The following is a 20,161-nucleotide window of genomic DNA, read 5'->3' on the forward strand; positions in this document are numbered from 1 at the left end:
TATAAGCCTGGGAATGGAGCCATTTTAAGTGACGTATATTTGTTAACAACGGTTTGAATTTTTTACAGGCCATCAGATACAATATAAGTTATACATGTTACATATCGTTTTAATCGTAACAACTTGAGGAACATGCATAACAAGTCAGTTTTACCCCAGGGTGAATGGCGTAAAAACACATTTCCCCCAAATAAAAGAAATGCGTTTTTTTTTTCAATTTCACCACACTTTGAATTTTTTTCTGGTTTCCCGGCACATTTTAGGCAAAAATTACATCTGCCATAGCAAAGTACAATTAGTTGCGCAAAAAATAAGGGCTCACTTGGGTCTCTAGGTGGAAAAATGCAGGCGCTATGGCCTTATATACACGAGGAGGGAAAAACGAAAACGCAAAAATGAAAACTGGCTGTGCCCCCTAAGGGTTAATACTATTACTACAGACTGCTGGCTGGGAGTTGCAGTGCTGCTACCGCGATTTAACCAGCACACTGTGGTGACCGGCTACTGGCAGAAAGGGGACATTAGGTGTTGCATACAAACCCCTAAGAAGTGCTCAGTGTACTCCTTTTTGATTTTGGGGCTGGTGGTCCTGGTGTACTGCACTGTATAGCTGAGATTTGTAGTGCATCCTGCACAGAACTTACTTCACTGCTCATTATATTGGGGTGACAAAGTGTGCACAGTTGTTGCCCATACCAGATAGCACCGTCAAGCCCCCCCTAAACTAGTGTGTACTGCACTGTGTAGCTGGAATTTGTAGTGCATCCTGCATAGAACTTACTTCACTGCTCATTGTATTGGGGTGACAAAGTGTGTACAGTTGGTGCCCATACCAGATAGCACCATCAAGCCCCCCTCCCCCCTAAAGTAGTGTGTACTGCACTGTATAGCTGGGATTTGTAGTGCATCCTGCATAGAACTTACTTCACTGCTTATTGTATTGGGGTGACAAAGTGTGTACAGTTGTTGACCATACCAGAGAGCACCGTCAAGCCCCCCTAAACTAATGGGCACTACACTGTGTTGCTTCTGTATCACTTCTAATGGTTCTCTGTGTCCTCACTGCCATGCTCTGATGTCACACTACGTCTGCAGAGGAGCGGGACTGGATGCCGGTGGCCCGCCGATTGCGCCCCCGCCAACCAGCCAGCTGTTTTATTTTATTTTTTTGGTCTAGCCGTGGCCGAGGCCTCAACACCCCCGGTTGTAAGGCATCAAGTGTACTCTTGATGGTGAGTGGTGAGTGAGAGCAGGCCTAGCCAGTTAGTTGTCAGCACCCGGGTTCATGTCCACTACATATCCCACCCCCTGGACTCCAATTTTTGGGTGAGCTCACTTGCTTCTTCACTCACTTGTAATGGCTCTCTGTGTGCTGAATGCCATGCAGTGTCTGGCCTAGTTTTGGGAGCCTCACTTGCTTCCTCACTCACTTGTAATGGTGAGACAATTGCCAGATCCTCAAGGATCAAAGTCAATTTCAAAATCAAAAAAGCGGTGGGAGGAGAGGTGGTGAGTCACATTATGCAGGGAATGTTACCGCAACTGCTACATTCAAATCGAAAATTGAAAGGGTGGTGTAGGTAGGAGTAGGGAGTCATGTGATGCAGGGAATGTTACCCCAACTGCTACAGGAGCGGGACTGGTTGCCGGGGGCCCGCCGATCGCGCCCCTGCCAACCAGCCAGCTGTTTTATTTTATTTTTTTGGTCTAGTCGTGGCCGGGGCCTCACCACCCCCGGTCGAGAGGCATCAAGTGTACCCTTGATGGTGACTGACAGCTGGCCTAGCCATATTGTACCGTACAGCCCCTCCAAAACTAATGGGAACTACACTGTATTGCTGGTATTTGTAGTACATCCTGCATAGAACTTCACTGCTGGCCCACGTGTTCAACCTAGTGTTGCAGCTGTTTCTTAAGACATACCCCAATTTGGCTGACTTGCTCACCAAGGTGCGGCGCATCTGTGCGCATTTCCGCAAATCAACCACGGATGCTGCCACCCTTAGGGCAGTGCAAAGGTGCTTGCAACTGCCGGCTCACAGACTGCTTTGCGACGTGCCCACGGGGTGGAATTCCACCTTCCAGATGGTAGCCAGGGATTACCAGCAACGCAGAGCCATTGTGGAATGCCAGATTTCAACCTCGGTTTTGTCAATTTCAAACAAAATGATTTTTGGTCCATATGCCTACCTCTGCCATCCATGTTGACTATTGGTGTGCCTATAGTTTACTGGCGTCCCTAATTTTGCCTCATTGTTTTGTCCATTTCGTACCAAATGATTTGTGGTCCATATGCCTACCTCTGGCATCCATGTAGACTACTGGTGTGCCTGCTCTTGCCTCGTTGTTGCTGGGCCTTAACTGGCATCCACGTAGACTACTGGTGTGCCTCCCCTTGTCTCGTTGTTGCTGGGCCTTAACTGGCATCCATGTAGACTACTGGTGTGCCTGCCCTTGCATCGTTGTTCTCTGTGTCCTCACTGCCATGCTCTGATGTCACACTACGTCTGCGGAGGAGCGGCCTGGTTGCCAGGGGCCTGTCGATCTCGCCCCCGCCAACCAGCCAGCTATTTTTTTTTTTTTACTCTTACTTTACTGTGTCAGGCCTAATTTTTGTGAGGTTCCATGCCTGCCTCATCTAAAGGCTGGTAATGGCCACTTTATGTTTTTTTATTTTCTAACCTTCAATTTAAATTTTAAAATCAAATCGACTTCAATTCAAGTGCAATTTTGCAGGGCTGTCTGGTCATCTATTGTATCTCAAAGATACACGCCACTGTTCAAAGGAACAGACAGTGATAATGGTGGATCCTAATTTAGCATCCTTGTGTTATCCATTTCAAACCATATAATCTGTGGATGTCAATTTGCGGGGGTTCTCTGCCGTCCTTTCATTTTTTAGCTCGGGGCCTCTTAAGAAGACTGTATTGTTATTCTTCGTCCCTACCTCCAAAGAGATACCTATCACGCACAACTGCATGAGGGTGGGAGGCCAAATCTAGCCTTAATACAGCTATTTTAGTTTTAGGCGCAGCAGCACTGCCGTGGTTAAGTGCCAACAGGCAGTGCTCAAACTGCTGAACAGCACCTTCTACCTTCCTTGGATGTTTTAGCCGTTTTAAAGGCAGGATTGACCAGGCCTTTTACCAGTAGTTTCTTTCCTTCCTTGGATGTTGTAGTAGCCTTTTTGAAGGCAGGATTGACCAGGTCTTTTTAACCCCTTAAAGACAGAGCCTGAAATGGCCTTAAGGACAGAGACAAATTTTATGAATATGACCAGTGTCACTTTATTCATTATTAACTTCGGGATGCTTTTACCTATCCAGCCGATTCTGAGAATGTTTTCTCGTGACATATGGTACTTTACATTTCTGGTAAAATGGATTCGATACTCATAACGAATATTTATGAAAAACACCAAAATAACGTGACAAATTGTAAAAAAATGCATTTTTTTCATGTGGACATAAAGTGCCAAGCGGGCACAGGACGAGCCTCCAAATGGAAGGAGCGACAATTGACTTTTGGAAGCTGGATTTTACTGGAATGGATTTCAAGGGTCATGTCGCATTTACAGAGCCCTCTTGCTGCCAAAACACTGGAAACTCCCCACAAGTGACCCCATTCTTGAAACTACACCCCTCAAGGAATCTAACAAGGGGTGCAATGAGGATATGGACCGCACTGGTGACGGGCACAAATGTGGGACAATGTGACGTGAAAGTGGAAATTTTCATTTTTTCACTTTCACGGCACAAATGTGCCCGTCATCTAGGGGTCCATATCCTCACTGCACCCCTTGTTAGATTCCTTGAGGGGTGTAGTTTCCAGAATGGGGTCACTTGTGTGGGGTTTCCAGTGTTTTGGCAGCACGAGGGCTCTGTGAATGCGACATGGCGTTCATCATCCATTCTGGCCAAATCCAACCTCCAAAATCCAAATGGCACTCCTTCCCTTCGGAGGCTTGCCCTGCGCCCACATGGCGCATTATGTCCACATGTGGGGTATTTACGGACTCGGAGGAAATTTCTCTACACATTTTTGTGTTTCTGTTTCTCTTTTAACATCTTGTGAAAATGAAAAATTTAAGGCTAAACCAACATTATAGTGTAAAAAATGTAATATTTCATTTTCACGACATATTGTTCCACATTTGTGCCCGTCACCAGTGGGGTCCATATGCTCACTACACCCCTTGTTACATTCCCTGAGGGGTGTAGTTTCCATAATGGGGTTACCTGTGGGGGGAAGGTTCAACTGTCTTGGCAACACAGAGGCCATTCAAATGCAACAAGGCCCTCGAGATCCATTCCAGCCAAATCCAGCCTCCAAAAGCCAAATGGTGCTCCTTCCCTTTGGAGGCTTACCCTGCACCCGCATGGTGCTTTATGTCTACATGTGGGGTATTTCCGCACTCAGGGGAAATTGCTCTACAAACTTAGTGTTTTTTTAATCTTTTATCCCCTTGTGAAAATGAAAAAATCAAGACAAGATCAATGATTAAGTGTAAAATTTAAACATTTTTTACACTATATGTTAGCCTAGCCTTGATTTTTTCCTTTTCCACAAGGGGATAAAAAAGAAGGTGAACACAAAACGTGTAGGGTGATTTCCCCTGAGTACGAAAATACCCCACTTGTGGGCATAATGTGCCATATGGGCACAGGGCAAGCAGCCAAAGGGACAAAGCGCCATTTAGAGGATGGAATGGAGGATGGAGGCCATGTTGCAATTAAAAAGCTCCTGTGCTGCCAAGACAGTAGAAACCCCCCATATGTGACCCCATTCTGGAAAATAAACCCCATAAGGAATCCAACGAGGGGTGCAGTGAGCATATGGACCCCACTGGTGATGGGCACTTATGTGGAACATATGGTGTGAAAATAAAAAATACAATTTTTTCATTTTCATGCCACAAATGTGCCCATCACCAGGGGGCCATATCCCCGCTGCCCCCCTCGTTATATTCCATAAGGGGTGTTGTTTCCAGAATGGGGTCACTTGTGGGGGGGTTTCTACTGCCCTGGCAGCACAGAGGCTTTATAATTGCATCATGGCATCCTCTAATGGGAATGGCGGCCATATCTATTTAGCTGGGGAAAAGGGGCAATTCTAATTTATTTGCGGGTATTAGGCCAGTTTATAAGATTGAAAAGGACAGGTGTCCATCAAACTCAACCTGTGTTGATCCAGAGGAAGACAAAAAAAAAACCCTTGTGATGCAGACAGTAGCCTCATCACAGGGGAAAAATTCTTTCCCGACTCCATAATGGCAAGTAGAATAATCCCTGGGTCAACGTGACCCCTGAAATAGGAATAAGGGGCAGAATTTAGATAATGTAGAACTCCAATGACGTGTGGTACGCCTTGAAGCGATCCAGTATGCAGAGGCCGGGGTGATCAGGACAGGTGTCACACTGGAAAATGGTGTCCTTCCTGATCCCCCTGTTACGCCACACTCTGCACTTCTTCTGGGGTCTCCTGTTTTCCAGTGTGGGGGACGTCACCTGGAAAATGTTGCCCTGGTGCGATACGGGGTCCTTCATATCCAGAAGCGCTGGTCCGCTCCATGGCTGCTAAATATTAGGGCTCTATTACTGCTTCTGATATTTTCGGATCATGCCGCAAGCTACAGTAGCTCGGGCAGCGAGGGACCTGAAGAGGGGGGTGCTGGTATAAAAGTTATCCCCGTACCGGTGGTAACCTTTATCCAGCAGAGGGAAGATCAGTTCCCCAACAATCTTCCCACTAACTCCGAGGATGGGGAGGGACATCTGGGGGCTGGATTTGGGTGTCCCTTCCTTCATACACTCTAAGAGTACGTGCACACTGCGGAATGGCAAAGGATAACCCTTTGTGCATTCCGCAGCTGGCACCCACCGGCGGACTGATGGAGGTGTGTGTCTCCACCCGTGTCACACTCCATTCTATGCACTGGCATAGGATGGAGTCTATGACACGGGTGCAGACGCGCGCCCGCATCAGTCTGCCGGTGGGTGCCAGCTGCGGAATGCGCAAAGGGTTATCCTTCGCCATTCCGCAGTGTGCACGTACCCTAAATCTGTAAGTGTACCCTGAGGTACTCTCACAGAGTTTGTAGAATTTTATGCCATACAGTCATCTCTTATTGGGACGGTACTGGCGGAAAAGACGTGTCTGGGGGGCAGCGTACGCTACGCTACCCCCAGACATATCACTGGATGATGAGGACGATGAGGATGAATGGAGGAACGAAGGATCCCCCCCATTCATCCTCACTGCCTATTTCGGTGTCGGAGGCAATAATGACGTATGCCTCTGACGCCGAAAACACCCTGGGGGCCATCTTTATATGGGGATTGGTATATGGGGTATGTAAATGTGTAATGAAGTGTAGTGTAAAACTTTATTTCATGTAGTGTGGTGTAGTGTAGTGTTTTTTACGTGTTTTTTTGACAGTAATAAAAAATATCCCTATGCCAAGAAAGGAGCTGCTGATAAATGCCGCACTTATGTGCGGCTCGTATCAGCAGACAGTGGCGGTAGGATATAGGGGGGAAAAAATGCCCCTACGACAAAAAGGAGGAGTTGCTGATCAGCGGCGCACTTATGTGCGATGCTGATCAGCACTCCGTGGCGTTAGGGCGCAAAAAAAGAAATTTGGGGGGGAAAAAAAAATCTTTTTAACCCAAAGCAACTGATCAGTAAATGATATTCATTGATCAGCCTCTAGGAGGCAGTAGAGCGACGCTGCCGGAGATTGCCGAGGCCCGCCGAACCCGAGGACCCAAGCGTTTCTGAAGATTTCCAACGCTGGACGACCGAACCCGGAAGTGACCCGAAGAAGATGCGAGGACGGCGCGGACCGCAGATCGTCGCTCCGGACGCCCAGATCAGTCGAGTATGGTACACCTGCACCACACACACCTGTTCTGCACCCCTCAGCTACCTAGCTGAGGGGTGCAGAACCCGGAAAAACAGTTTTTTTACAGTTTGATCGCCATGATGGGCCGGCCGGTACTGGCCGGCCTATCACGGCGATCGTGGGGGTGGCATTGGCGCCATCTTTCCCCAGGACACTTATGGTGATTGGTGCTATCTCGGACAGCACCAATTGCCATTGCTTATCGGGTCACCGATGACCCGGAAAGCTGTTTTCAGCTGCTATATGCTGATCTGTATTGATCAGCATATAGCAGCGATCGTCGGCACGGGAGGGTTTAATCACCCCCCGTGCCGACGAGCAGAGATGGCCTGCTATACATCGGGCATAAGTATACGCCCGTTTGCGTTAAAGCCCACCCTGCGGGGGCAGATACTTACGCCCGATGTCGTTAAGGAGTTAATACACAGGCTACCGCACTTGCCGTCTCTTAGAGACTCTTTAAAGGATTGAAAGTGTATTTGATCAAATTCCGTGGCCTCTTAACCCTTTGAGGACCAGGCCCAAAATAACCCAGTGGACCTCGCAAATTTTGATCTTTGCGCTTTCGTTTTTCCCTCCTCCCCTTCTAAAAGCTCTAGCACTTTCAGTTTTCTATTTACAGACCATGTAATGGCTTGTTTGTTACAGGAAAAGTTGTACTTTGTAATGGCGTCTTTCATTTTACCATAACATGTATGATGGAATCCCAAATATATTATTTATGAAGATATAAGTTGGTGAAATCGTAAAAAAGAATGCAATATGGTAACGTTTGGGTGGTTCCTGTGTCTACGTAATGCACTATATGGTAAAAGTGCCAAAATGAAGAGGAAAAGGAGCGCACTCACCCCGTAAAATTGAACACTTCTTTATTCTTTCATCAAAGGTTAAAAGCCATCCATGTAAACATCGGGTGGTAAAACGCCAAAACACTGAAAATCACTCAAGACGTTGGCTATTGTGAGCAGCACCACGACCCCCTGATCCACTACGTGAGTTCTGCCTGCTGTCCGCACTCCTCTTTCACCAGAATGTATCTGTGCAGGCGCTGTGACTGTTTCTTGATATGGTAAAAGTGACATGATACCACTATTCTATAGGTCAGTCAGAACACAATCATATGCAGGTTACACAGATTCTCTAATGTTATATATATATATATATATATATATATATTTATATATATATATATATATATATATATATATATATATATAATTTTAATGAAATCCTTTTTTTTTGACAATTAAATATTAATAAAATGTTTTTATTAATAACGGTTTTATTTTTTCACCTACGGGACTGTATGGGATGTCATTTTTTCCGCCATGATCTCTAGTTTTTATTAATACCATATTTGTGAAGATCGGACGTTTTGATCACTTTTTATTATTTTTTTTATATATATAATGTAACATTAAATCGGTAATCCGCACACTTTTTTCCCTCTTTTCGTGTACGCCGTTCACCATTCGCAATGACACTTATTATATTTTAATAGATCGGACAATTACGCACGCTACAGTATATTATATGTTTATTTGTTTATTTTTTTTTATATGTTTTATTTATATAATGGGATGGGGGGGTGATTTCAGCTTTTATTGGGGCAGGGGCTTTGGGGTAGTGTATTAGTGTTTTTAACTTTTTTTTTTACATATTTGAAGTCCCTTTGGGGGACTTGTACATACAGTACTTTCATTTTTACACTGATGATTGCTATGCCATAGGCATAGCATTGATCAGTGTTATCCGCGATCTGCTCATTGAGCCTGCCTGTGCAGGCTCAGTGCAGCAGATCGCCGATCGGACCGCGCGGAGGCAGGTAAGAGACCTCCGGCAGTCCGTTTTAATGGCAGTCCGTTTGCGGGGGTCCCAAACGGTAACTGATAGGGGACTCCCCCTGTCACTTACACTTAAACGCCGCAATTGCGGCGTTTAACCCCTTAAGGTCAAAGCCTATTTTCGTTTTTGCGCTTTTGCTTATTCCATTTTAAGTTAAAAAGTCCATAGCGCTTGCATTTTTTCACCTAGAGACGTATATGAGTGCTTATTTTTTGCGAAACCAATTGTACTTTGCAATGGCAGGCATTATTTTTCCATAACATATGCTGCGAAACCGGAAAAAAATCATTTGCGCTGTCAAATTGAAAAAAAACTGACTTGTTATGCATGTTCCTCAAGTCGTTACAATTACTATGATATATAATATGTATAACTTATATTGTATCGGATGGCCTGTAAAAAATTCAAACCATTGTTAACAAATATACGTTCCTTAAAATCGCTCCATTCCCAGGCTTATAGCGCTTTTATCCTTTGGTCTATGGGGCTGTGTGAGGTGTCAGTTTTTGCGCCATGATGTGTTCTTTCTATCGGTACCTTGATTGCGCATATACGACTTTTTGATCGTTTTTTATTAAATTTTTTCTGGATTTGATGCGACCAAAAATGCGCAATTTTGCACTTTGGAATTTTTTGGCGCTGACGCCGTTTACTGTGCGAGATCAGGAATGTGATTAATTAATAGTTCGGGCGATTACGCGCGCGGCGATACTAAATATGTTTATTTATTTATTTATTAATTTATATTTATAAAATGGGAAAAGGGGGGTGATTTGGACTTTTATTAGGGGAGGGGATTTTTTATTAATAAAAACACTTTTTTACTTTTTTTTTTACTGTAACTAGAAGCCCCCCTGGGGGACTTGTATATAGACAGCACTGATCTCTCATAGAGATCAATGCTGTGTATATACACAGCAAAGATCGATTAGATCGGTCATAGATTACTATGGCCTGCTGCAGGCCATAGCAATCTATTGCCGAGCCGGGATCAGCGTCATTCCGACGCTGAGGCCCGACACGGGCAGAAGAACGGATCTCCCCCCCGCAATCGCATTGCGTGGGGGAGATCCGTCCCACTAGACACCAGGGACGTGCGGCGCAGTGCCTCTAAGTGCAGCTGTCAGGTTTGACAGCTGCACTTAGAGGCTTAGCTAATAGAGGCACTGCCCGGCTGCACGTGTCAGCCGGGATCAGCGCCGTACAGAGCGCGGTCCCGGCGGGACCCCGCTCTGAACACCCTGAGCGGCACCATGACGTATCAGATACGTCATGGGTCGCTAAGGGGTTAAGGAGTTAATGACACGCAGCAGCACGATCGCTGCAGCGTGTCATTACCGGTGAGGTCCCGGCTTATTACAGCCGGCCCCCACCTGCTATGAAGCGCGCTCCGCTCCGGAGCGCGCTTCATAGCCAGAGAAACACCCAGGACGTATATTTACGCCCTAGGTCGTCTGGGGACAGACTTCCATGGCGTAACTATACGCCCTGGGTCGTCTAAGGGTTAAGCAGACTGTATTGTTCTCTGTGTCCTCACTGCCATGCTCTGACGTCACACTACGTCTGCGGAGGAGCGGGACTGGTTGCCGGGGGCCCGCCGATCGCGCCCCCGCCAACCAACCAGCTGTTTTATTTTAGTTTTTTATTTGGTCTAGCCGTGGTCGGGGCCTCACCACCCCCGGTTGAGAGGCATCAGGTGTACCCTTGATGGTGACTGACAGCTGGCCTAGCCAGTTAGCTGTCAGCACCCGGGTTCGTGTGTAATTAGCAGCGAGCTTGGTTGCGTGTGACAAGGGGCGGAACCTGGTGGCGGCTCTGCAACCTCACACATGTACCATGCCTGGCCCACGTCTTCAACCTAATGTTGCTGCGGTTCCTTAAAACTTCGCCAATGTGGCTGACTTGCTCAACAAGGTGCACCGCATCTGTGCCCATTTCCGCAAGTCAACTGACATCCATCTCGGCTACTGCTGGGCCTTAACTGGCATCCATGTTGGCTACTGCTGGGCCTTAACTGGCATCCATGTTGACTACTACTGGGCCTTAACTGGCATCCATGTTGACTACTGGTGTAACTGCCCTTGCATCCTTGTTGCTGGGCCTTAACTGGCATCCATGTTGACTACTGCTGGGCCTTAACTGACATCCATGTTGGCTACTGCTGGGCCTTAACTGGCATCCATGTTGACTACTGCTGGGCCTTAACTGACATCCATGTTGACTACGGGTGTGCCTGCCCTGGCATCCTTGTTGCTTGGCCTTAACTGGCATCCATGTTGATTACTGCTGGGTCTTAACTGACATCCTTGTTGGCTACTGCTGGGCTTTAACTGCATCCATGTTGACTACTGCTGGGCCTTAACTTACATCCATGTTGGATACTGCTGGGCCTTAACTGGCATCCATGTTGACTACTGCTGGGCCTTAACTGGCATCCATGTTGGCTACTGCTGGGCCTTAACTGGCATCCATGTTGACTACTGGTTTTGGACAACACAGATTACTGGGTGTTCACTCTCCTGGACCCTTGGTAGAAACCAATCTTTTCCACTGTTATTCCTGCCGAGGAACGCAGTATGAGAGTGAATCAATATCAACAGGCCCTGATACAGAAGCTGAAATTGTACTTCCAATCTGACACCACTAGCGCCAGAAGACGTAGTTCTGTGGGCCAAAGAGCGGGAGAGAGGAGCGGTGGAGCAGGCAGCTTGTAAAGGGGCAGGGGAACACTCTCCAAGGCCTTTGACAGTTTCATGGCACCCCAGCAAGACTATGTCAACCGTCCCCAGTCTAGAAAGAGTAGGGGATAAGCCTTCAGGAAGATGGTGAGGGAGTACCTTGCTGACTACACCACCATCCTTCCTGATCACTCTGCTACCTACAACTTCTAGGTTTCAAAGCTGGATACGTGGCCCCAACTGGCCCTTTACGCCTTGGAGGTGCTGGCCTGCCCTGCCGCTAGCGTTTTGTCAGAGCGGGTCTTCAGTGCAGCTGGTGCCATCATCACTGATAAGTGCACCCGCCTGTCCACTGACAGCACTGACAGACTGACGTTTATAAAAATGAACAAAGCCTGGATTTCACCTGCATTGAACTGTCCACACGGGGAAAGCTGCTGAACATGAAGATTCTTGGTATCTCCTCTCTTCCTCCTCCTTCTCCTTTTCCTACAATTCTCAGCCAGCTGCAAAGTCTTCTTCCGCCATGCAGGGTCTGGCCTAATTATTGGGAGGCTCAATTGCTTCCTCACTCCTAATGGTTCTCTGTATCCTCACTGCCATGCTCTGACATCACACTTTGTCTGCGGAGGAGCGGGACTGGTTGCAGGGGGCCCGCCGATCGCGCCCCCGCCAACCAGCCTACTGTTTTATTTTTTGTGTAGCCGTGGCCGGGGCCTCACCACCCCCGGTCGAGAGGCATCAAGTGTACCCTTGATGGTGAGTGCTGACTGACAACTGGCCTAGCCAGTTAGCTGTCAGCACCTGGGTTCATGTCCACTACATATCCCAGTCCCTGGACTCACTCCAGTTTTTGGGTGGGCTCACTTGATTCCTCACTAACTTGTAATGGCTCTCTGTGTGCTGAATGCGATGCAGGGTCTAGCCTAATTTTTGGGAGGTTCACTAGCTTCCTCACTTGTAATGGTTCTCTGTGTGTTCAAGGCCCTGCACTGTCTGACCTAGTTTTGGGGAGCCTCACTAGCTTCCTCACTCACTTCTAATGGTTCTCTGTGCTCTGAATGCCATGCTGTGTCTGACCTAGTTTTGGGGAGCCTCACTAGCTTCCTCGCTCACTTGTAATGGTTCTCTGTGTACTGAATGCCATGCTGTTTCTGGCCTGGTTTTTGGAACATCACTAGCTTCCTTAATTACTTGTAATGGCTCTCTGTGTGTTCGAGGCCTAGTTTTAGGGAGCCTCACTAGGTGTGCTTGCCCTTGCCTCGTTTTTGCTGGGCCTTAACTGGCATCCATGTTGACTACTGCTGGGCCTTAACTGGCATCCATGTTGACTACTGCTGGGCCTGCCCTTGCCACCTTTTTGCTGGGCCTTAACTGGCATCCATGTTGACTAGTGCTGGGCCTTTACTGGCATCCATGTTGGCTACTGCTGGGCCTTAACTGGCATCCATGTTGACTACTGCTGACTACTGGTGTGCCTGCCCTTGCCTCCATGTTGGCTACTGCTGATCCTGCCTGGCTTCCATGTTAACTACTGTTGCTCCTGCCTGGCCTCCATGTTGTTTACTGTTGCTCCTGCCTGGCCTCAATGTTGGTTACTGTTGCTTCTGCCTGGCCTCCATGTTGGCTACTGCTGATTCCGGCAGTTCTCTTTGTGCTGCTTCAGCTCATCGGGACCACCCCTATACATTGTGATTGGTCAGTGACTGACACAGTGACTGACACAGTCACTGACCAATCTATCAGAGGTGGTCTGATGAGCTCTTAGATGTGGTCTGATGGAGCTATCACAGCCCTGATCGCTGCACACACAGTGACACAGAAGTGTGCAGCTGCAGGGCTGTAACAGCTCCATCAGACCCAGGCTCAGACCCATACTTTGACAGTGATTGATGTGATTGGCCAGTGACATAACTGTCACTGACCAATCATAGCAATCAATGTTACAGAGCTGTCATAGCTCCTCCAAGCCTCCTTACTCCTGTGTATAGAGAGGACATTGGAGCTGTGACAGTCTACTGTCTAAACTACTGTGCTCCCAAATACCACAATCCCTTTACCCAAATAAATAATAAACATGAATAAATAAATATAAATAATGAATAAATAAAATAAAAATGACAAATAAGGGTGCGTGCACACTATGGAATCCACGCATATGACCCGCGGCGGATTCCGTGGCTCGTACCCAGACGCGGCCGTCACAGTCACGGAATGGTCATGGAATGGCTGGTCTGATACGTTGTGTGAACATAGCCTAAATAAGTATAAATAAAATAAAATGACAAATAAATGCTGTAAGTATAAATAAATAAATACAATAAATAAATATTATTTTATACACACATGCATTGAAGGCTAGGACATTAGTGTAAGGTGTAGGGTGTTAGGGGGGAAAGTAAGTTAGAAATAGTTAGTCAGCGTTACAGAAAGTCTCAGGGGGAGATTTATCAAATGGTGTAAAATTTAGACTGGTGCAAACTTCCCACAGCAACCAATTACAGCTCAGCTTCCAGCTCTGGTGAAAGGAAAGTGGAGCTGTGATTGGTTGCTGTGGGCAGTTTACACCAGTCTAAATTGTACACCCTTTGATAAATCTTCCCCTCAGTGTTTGGGGTTGTTAACATTAAGGAATAGACGAAGAATTTCAAGCGGTATCCGTGCTATGCGTACTCCGCTTTTATCCGCGATTCTAGCTGTAAAATATGTGCAGAGCAATGTCCAATTATTGTTCACATGGCAGAATTTACGCACGGAATGTTCAGCTGTGGATCCTATTTTCCACGCAAATAAATGACATGTTAATTCTTTAGGCGGATTCCGCTAGAGAAATCCTAAAGAAGTAATCGGGGCCTCATATTTCTGCTACCGGCTCTAATTCAACTGGAATTCTGCTCTTAGGGTGGGTTCACACTACGGAATTATCGCGGACAATGTCCGCGGAATTCCGTCAGCTGTTTGCCCGCACATCTGGGTGCCTTTCCGCCGGCCCCATAGACACCATTCTATGGGCCGGCGTATTCCTCTATACGCTGAAAGAAGTGTCATGTCACTTCTTTTAGCGGATCGCGGAATACGCTGGCCCATAGAATGGTGTCTATGGAGCCGGCGGAAAAGCGCGTGCGGACAGCTGACGGAATTCCGCGGACATTGTCTGCGAGAATTCCGTAGTGTGAACCCGCCCTTATACCGCCAGAGCTGAAGAAGAGGAAATTTCAAGCAAAAAACTTTCCTCTTCAATTCCTCACCTATTCCTCAGTGTGAACATACCATTAGCTTTAGATTTTAGGGCTAGAGTGCTAACTGCTACCCTAAATGATTACTTTAGGGCGTGCAGTTTTCATAATGAGGGTCACTTATGGGGGTGGGGTATAGTTCTGGCAGCTCCAGTCCTTTGCAAAATGGAACCTATAGGTCACAAAGCCTAAAATGATGTACTGAAAGCCAGTGGGTGCTCCTTTCCTTCATGCCATGAGACCAAGCAACCAGATACAGCCTTAGTGGGGATACCGCCTGATACAGGATAAACACTGTGATAAAAGTTGGGGTACTTTTCCTTCATTTTACAAGTTTTATGTGAAAAATATGTTCCACAACCGATGCATTAGAAAAAAAAAGCAGATTTTTTTTTTTTTTATCTGATTTTGCAGTAATTCTAGTATCACTGCTGGCCTAAATGATTACTTTAAGGGGTTCAGTTTTCATAATGGGGTCACTTATGGGGGTGGGGTATCATTCTGGGATTTCCAATCGTTTGCAAAAACGGAATAGGTCATGAAGCCTAAAATAATGTGCTAAAAGCTAGTGTGTGCTCCTTTCCTTCTGAGTTTTGCCATGAGGCAAAGCAACCAGATGCGGACTAAATGGGGATACCGTCTGATATGAGACAAACAGCGTGGTAAAAGTTGGGGTGCTTTTCCTTCATTTTATATGTTGTGAGTGGAAAATATGTCCGACAAATGATGCATTCGCGGAAAAAAAAAGCTAATTTACATTTTTTATTCTGACTTTGCACAAATCCCAGTGCTACAGTGAGGGCTCAAAGTGCTCATTGATGGCCTAAATGAATACATTAGGGGGTGAAGTTTTCAAAATGGGGTCACTTATGGGGGTGGGGTATCGTTCTGGCAGCTCCAATCCTTTGGAAACACATCATGGTGCCTGTAAAACATCATATTAGAAAAGAAGGCCACAAAAACCACAGGCTGGTCCTTTATTTCTGTGGCCTGTATGCATGCCCAGCAGCACACCAGATCCACAAGTGGGATATTTCTCAAAACTAGAGATTTGGGGTATTATATATTTTGTTTAATTTTTTTGTTAATACCTGCTGTGTTAGAGAAAAAAATGTTGAAAATTGAAAATTTGCAAAAAAAAAAAAAATATATATATCATTTCTCTAATTTGACCTCCACTTTGCTTTAATTCCTGTGAACCATTTAAAGAGTTTACACATTTCTTAACCACATTAAGACCAAGCCTATTTGCACCTAAAAGACCAGGCTCATTTTTCAAAATCTGAACTGTCTCACTTTATGCGCTTATAGCTCAGTGATGCTTTAACGTATGCTAGCGATTCTGAGATTGTTTTTTCATCACATATGGCACTTTATATTAGTGGCAAAATTTGGTCACTACTTTGTGTGTTTTTTGTGAAAAACATCAAAATATCATGAAAAATTAAAAAAATTTGCATTTTATGAACTTTGAAATTCTCTGCTTCTAAAAAAAGAAAGTCGTATCACATAAATTTGTTACTAAGTCACATTAATGATAAGTCCTCTTTATTCTGGCTTCATTTCATAAACATATTTTACTTTTTTAGGGTGTTACAGGGCTTAGAAATTTATCAGCAAATTACCACATTTTCGTGAAAGTTTCCAAAACTGATTTTTTTTTAGGGACCAGTTCTTTTTTTAAGTTGATTTAGGAGGTTTGTATACTGTAAACCCCCATAAGTGACCCCATTTTGGAAACTACACACCTTAAAGAATTAATCAAGGGGTATAATGAGCATTTTAACCCTACAGGGGCTAGATGAAAGTTCACCATTAGGCCGTAAAAAAATGAAAAATTAAAATTTTCCAATAATATATACGTTTAAATTAAAGTTTCTCATTTTCAAAAGGAACATGAGAGAAAAAGTACCCCAAAATTTGTAACGCAGGTACTCCTGAGTAAAAATGTACCTCATATGTGGGCATAAACCACTGCATGGGCACACAGGAGGGCTCAGAAGGGAATGAGCGCCAATTAGCTTTTTCAATGCAGATTTTGCTGAAGAAGTTTCTGAGCGCCAGGTGCGTTTGCAGTGCCCCTGTAGTGCCAGCAGAGTAAAATCTCCCATTTTGGAAAGTGCACCCCTCAAAGAATTCATTTTGGGGTGTGGTGAACATTTTGACCCCACAGGTATTAGAGGAAAGTATTCAAAAGAAGACAGTAAAAATGAAAAACTCAAATTTTTCCAATAATATGTTCTTTTAGTTTGAAATTTCTCAATTTCACGAGGAACAGGGGAGAAAACTCACCCCAAAATCTGTAACACAGGTTCTCCTGAGTAGAACGGTGTCCCATATGTAGGCATAAACCCCTGTATGGGCACACAGCGGGGCTCAGAAGGGAAGGAGCGCCATTTAGCATTTTCCGTGCAGATTTTTCTGAAGAAGTTTCTGAGCGCCAGGTGCGTTTGCAGAGCCCCTGTAATGTCTACAGAATATAAACCCCCCAAAAATCACCCCATTTTGGAAAGTACACCCCTCAAAGAATTTATTTTGGGGTAGGATGAGCATTTTGGCCCCACAGGTATAGAGGAAAGTATTCAAAATTGGCCAGTAAAAATGAAAAACTAGAATTTTTCCAATAATATGTTGGTTTAGTTTGAAATTTCTAAATTTCACAAGGAACAGGAGAAAAAATGTACCCCAAAATCTGTAACGCAGGTTCTCCTGAGTACAACGGTACCCCATATGTGGGCATAAACCACTGTATGGGCACACAGCAAGGCTCAGAAGGGAAGGAGCACCAATTTGCTGGAGCAAAACTGCAGCTAGTAATAGTTATTAAATTAGCGCAGTTACTAAAATAAAATAAAAAAATGAGATTACAGGTAATGTGGGGTGGTTATGGACAGTCTGGGGTGGTTACGGGTAATCTGGAGGTGGTTCCGGGCAGTCTGAGGTGGTTCCGGGTAATCGGGAGGTGGATACGGTCAACACGGGGTGGTCACGGGCAACCTGCTGTGGATACGGACAACCTGCTGTGGTTACAGACAATCTAGGGTGGTTACAGGCATCCTGCTGAGTTATGGGCAACTTGGGGTGGTTACGGACAATCTGGGGTGGTTACAGACAATCTGGGGTGGTTACAGACAATCCGGGGTGGTTACAGACAATTTTGGTTGGTTACGGATAAACTGAAGTGCTTAAAGGTAATTTGAGGTGGAAACCTGTAATCTGGCGGGGTTTCGGGCAATCTGGAGAGGTCATTGACAATTTGTAGTTGTTAGAGGCAAAGTGCAGTGGTCAGAGGCAAGGTGCGGTGGTCAGTGGCAACGTGCGGTGGTCAGTGGCAACGTGCGGTGATCAGAGGCAAGGTGCGGTGGTCAGAGGCAAGGTGCGGTGGTCAGAGGGGACGTGCGGTGGTTGTGTGCAATCTGGGGGGGTTACATGTAATCTGGCATGATTACGGGCAACCTGGGGTGGTTATGCAGTGGTTACGGGCAACCTGGAGGCGTTACAAACAATCTAGAATTGTTATGGATAGACTGAAGTGCTTATAGGTAATCTGGGGTGGGTATATGTAATGTTGGGTGGTTACAAGCAATCTGGGGTGATTGCGGACAATCTGGAGAGGGTCACTGGCAATGTGCGGTGATTACGGGCAACGTGCAGTGGTGACTTGGGGGGGGGGGACAGTATCACTTTTTATCCCCTGTCACTAATCATTCATGGTGACAGGGGATAAAAAGTGCTGGGGAGCACATGGCACAAGCGATCAGCGGTATATAGTATATACCACTGATCGCTTGTACCGGGACCCCACAGGGGGCCTTTCATTCATTTTTTCATTTTGATCACTGTGAACAGACTTAGGTCTGTTCACAGTGATGGCGGCGGCCATCTTGGATCTGATGGCCGCTGCGGGGAGAGGGGGGTTAGTGACTGGGGCACTAGGGGGCTAATTTGGGGTCTGATTTTACTTATTTCATCTCCCCCCACCGTGGATTCACGGTGGGGGGAAATGAAATACAGCAGCGGCACTGGCCCATTAGTGACCGCCATATCGGCGGTCACAAAGGGGTTAATGGGGGTCAGCTGCGGGATCGCAGCTGATTCTCATTAACTCCGGTACTGTACTCAGATGAGAGCGGGATCGCTATCTCTGCAGCGATCTCGCTCTCATCAGTAACCCCGTCAGTAACAGGAACGTATATATACATTCCTACTGCACAGGGTATGTGCAATAGGAACGTATATATACATGTTACTGACGTGAAGGGGTTAACACCTCTTTTGAATTCTTTGAGGGGTGCAGTTTTTAAAATGGGGTCATGTTTGCAGGTTTGTAGTATACAGGCACTCAAATTTGCTTTGAAAAAGAAGCAGTGCCTTTAAAATATCAATTTGGGAAATTTCATTAAAAATTTTAAAATTTGCTGCTAAACTTCTAAGTCATCTAATGGTTAAAGAAAGGTAAAAGAGCACCTACCAAATTATGCCAACATAAAGTAGCCATATTGTCAATGAGAATTATGAAATTAATTATGAGGCATGACCATTTTTCATACAAGCAGTGAATTCCAAACATTTTAAAATGCTAATATTTTCAATTTTTTACATCATTCTTGAAGTTTTTTACAAAAAAAACGCTGAATGTGTTGACCAAAATGTACCATTAGCTTGAAGTACAATGTAAAGAACAAGATGCAGACCTCCTCTCCAAATTCCAGCAGGTATAACAGGCGCAGCTACTCCCAACAAATGAAGTATAAAACTACTTTATTAAAATAATAAAACCATGTATAAAAGGCTCAGCATTATGCGTTTCTAGACCGGACTGGTCTCAAGCATCTGATGAAGGGACCAGTCCGGCTAGAAACGCGTAATGCTGAGCCTTTTATACATGGTTTTATTATTTTAATAAAGTAGTTTTATACTAAATTTGTTGAGAGTAGCTGTGCCTGCTATACCTGCTGGAATTTGGAGAGGAGGTCTCCAATTTAGAAAAATGGGCCTCAGTCATTAAGTGACATAATGGACTTTTTAGCTCAGTCATTAAGGGGTTAAAAACAACAAAGCTAGCCTACTCCTCCATTGTGCCTAATCTCCACCACAGACAGTCATGTTCTTCACTACTTCTCGTGATATGCCATACCTGTTACTTGGAAATGCAGTACCAAAGTGCTGACAGTGTTAGGTTATGTTCACACAATATCAAAAAAGAGAAAAGGCGTCCCCTTTTTCTATTTAAAAAGATGTCCATTATTGCAGCGATTTGAGACTATTGTGTTTGTCTTCTCCGCATTTCTGTTTCTGTTACACTGACTCAGCGCAGGGACTGTCGCCCAGTTAGTGGTATTGTGGTAAGCAGACAGGGACAGCGTGTTGGGTGCCAGTGCAGGGCCTCATCTGTCCAGTGTTTCTAAGTCCCGACCTGACAATAGGTCAGTTTTTTAAACACCAGATAGAACACCAAGTTAAGCTACTTTTTAAGATTGACAGTTTAGCTGGGCAGA

Source organism: Dendropsophus ebraccatus, chromosome 7, assembly GCF_027789765.1.
Source record: "Dendropsophus ebraccatus isolate aDenEbr1 chromosome 7, aDenEbr1.pat, whole genome shotgun sequence".
NCBI lineage: Eukaryota > Metazoa > Chordata > Amphibia > Anura > Hylidae > Dendropsophus > Dendropsophus ebraccatus.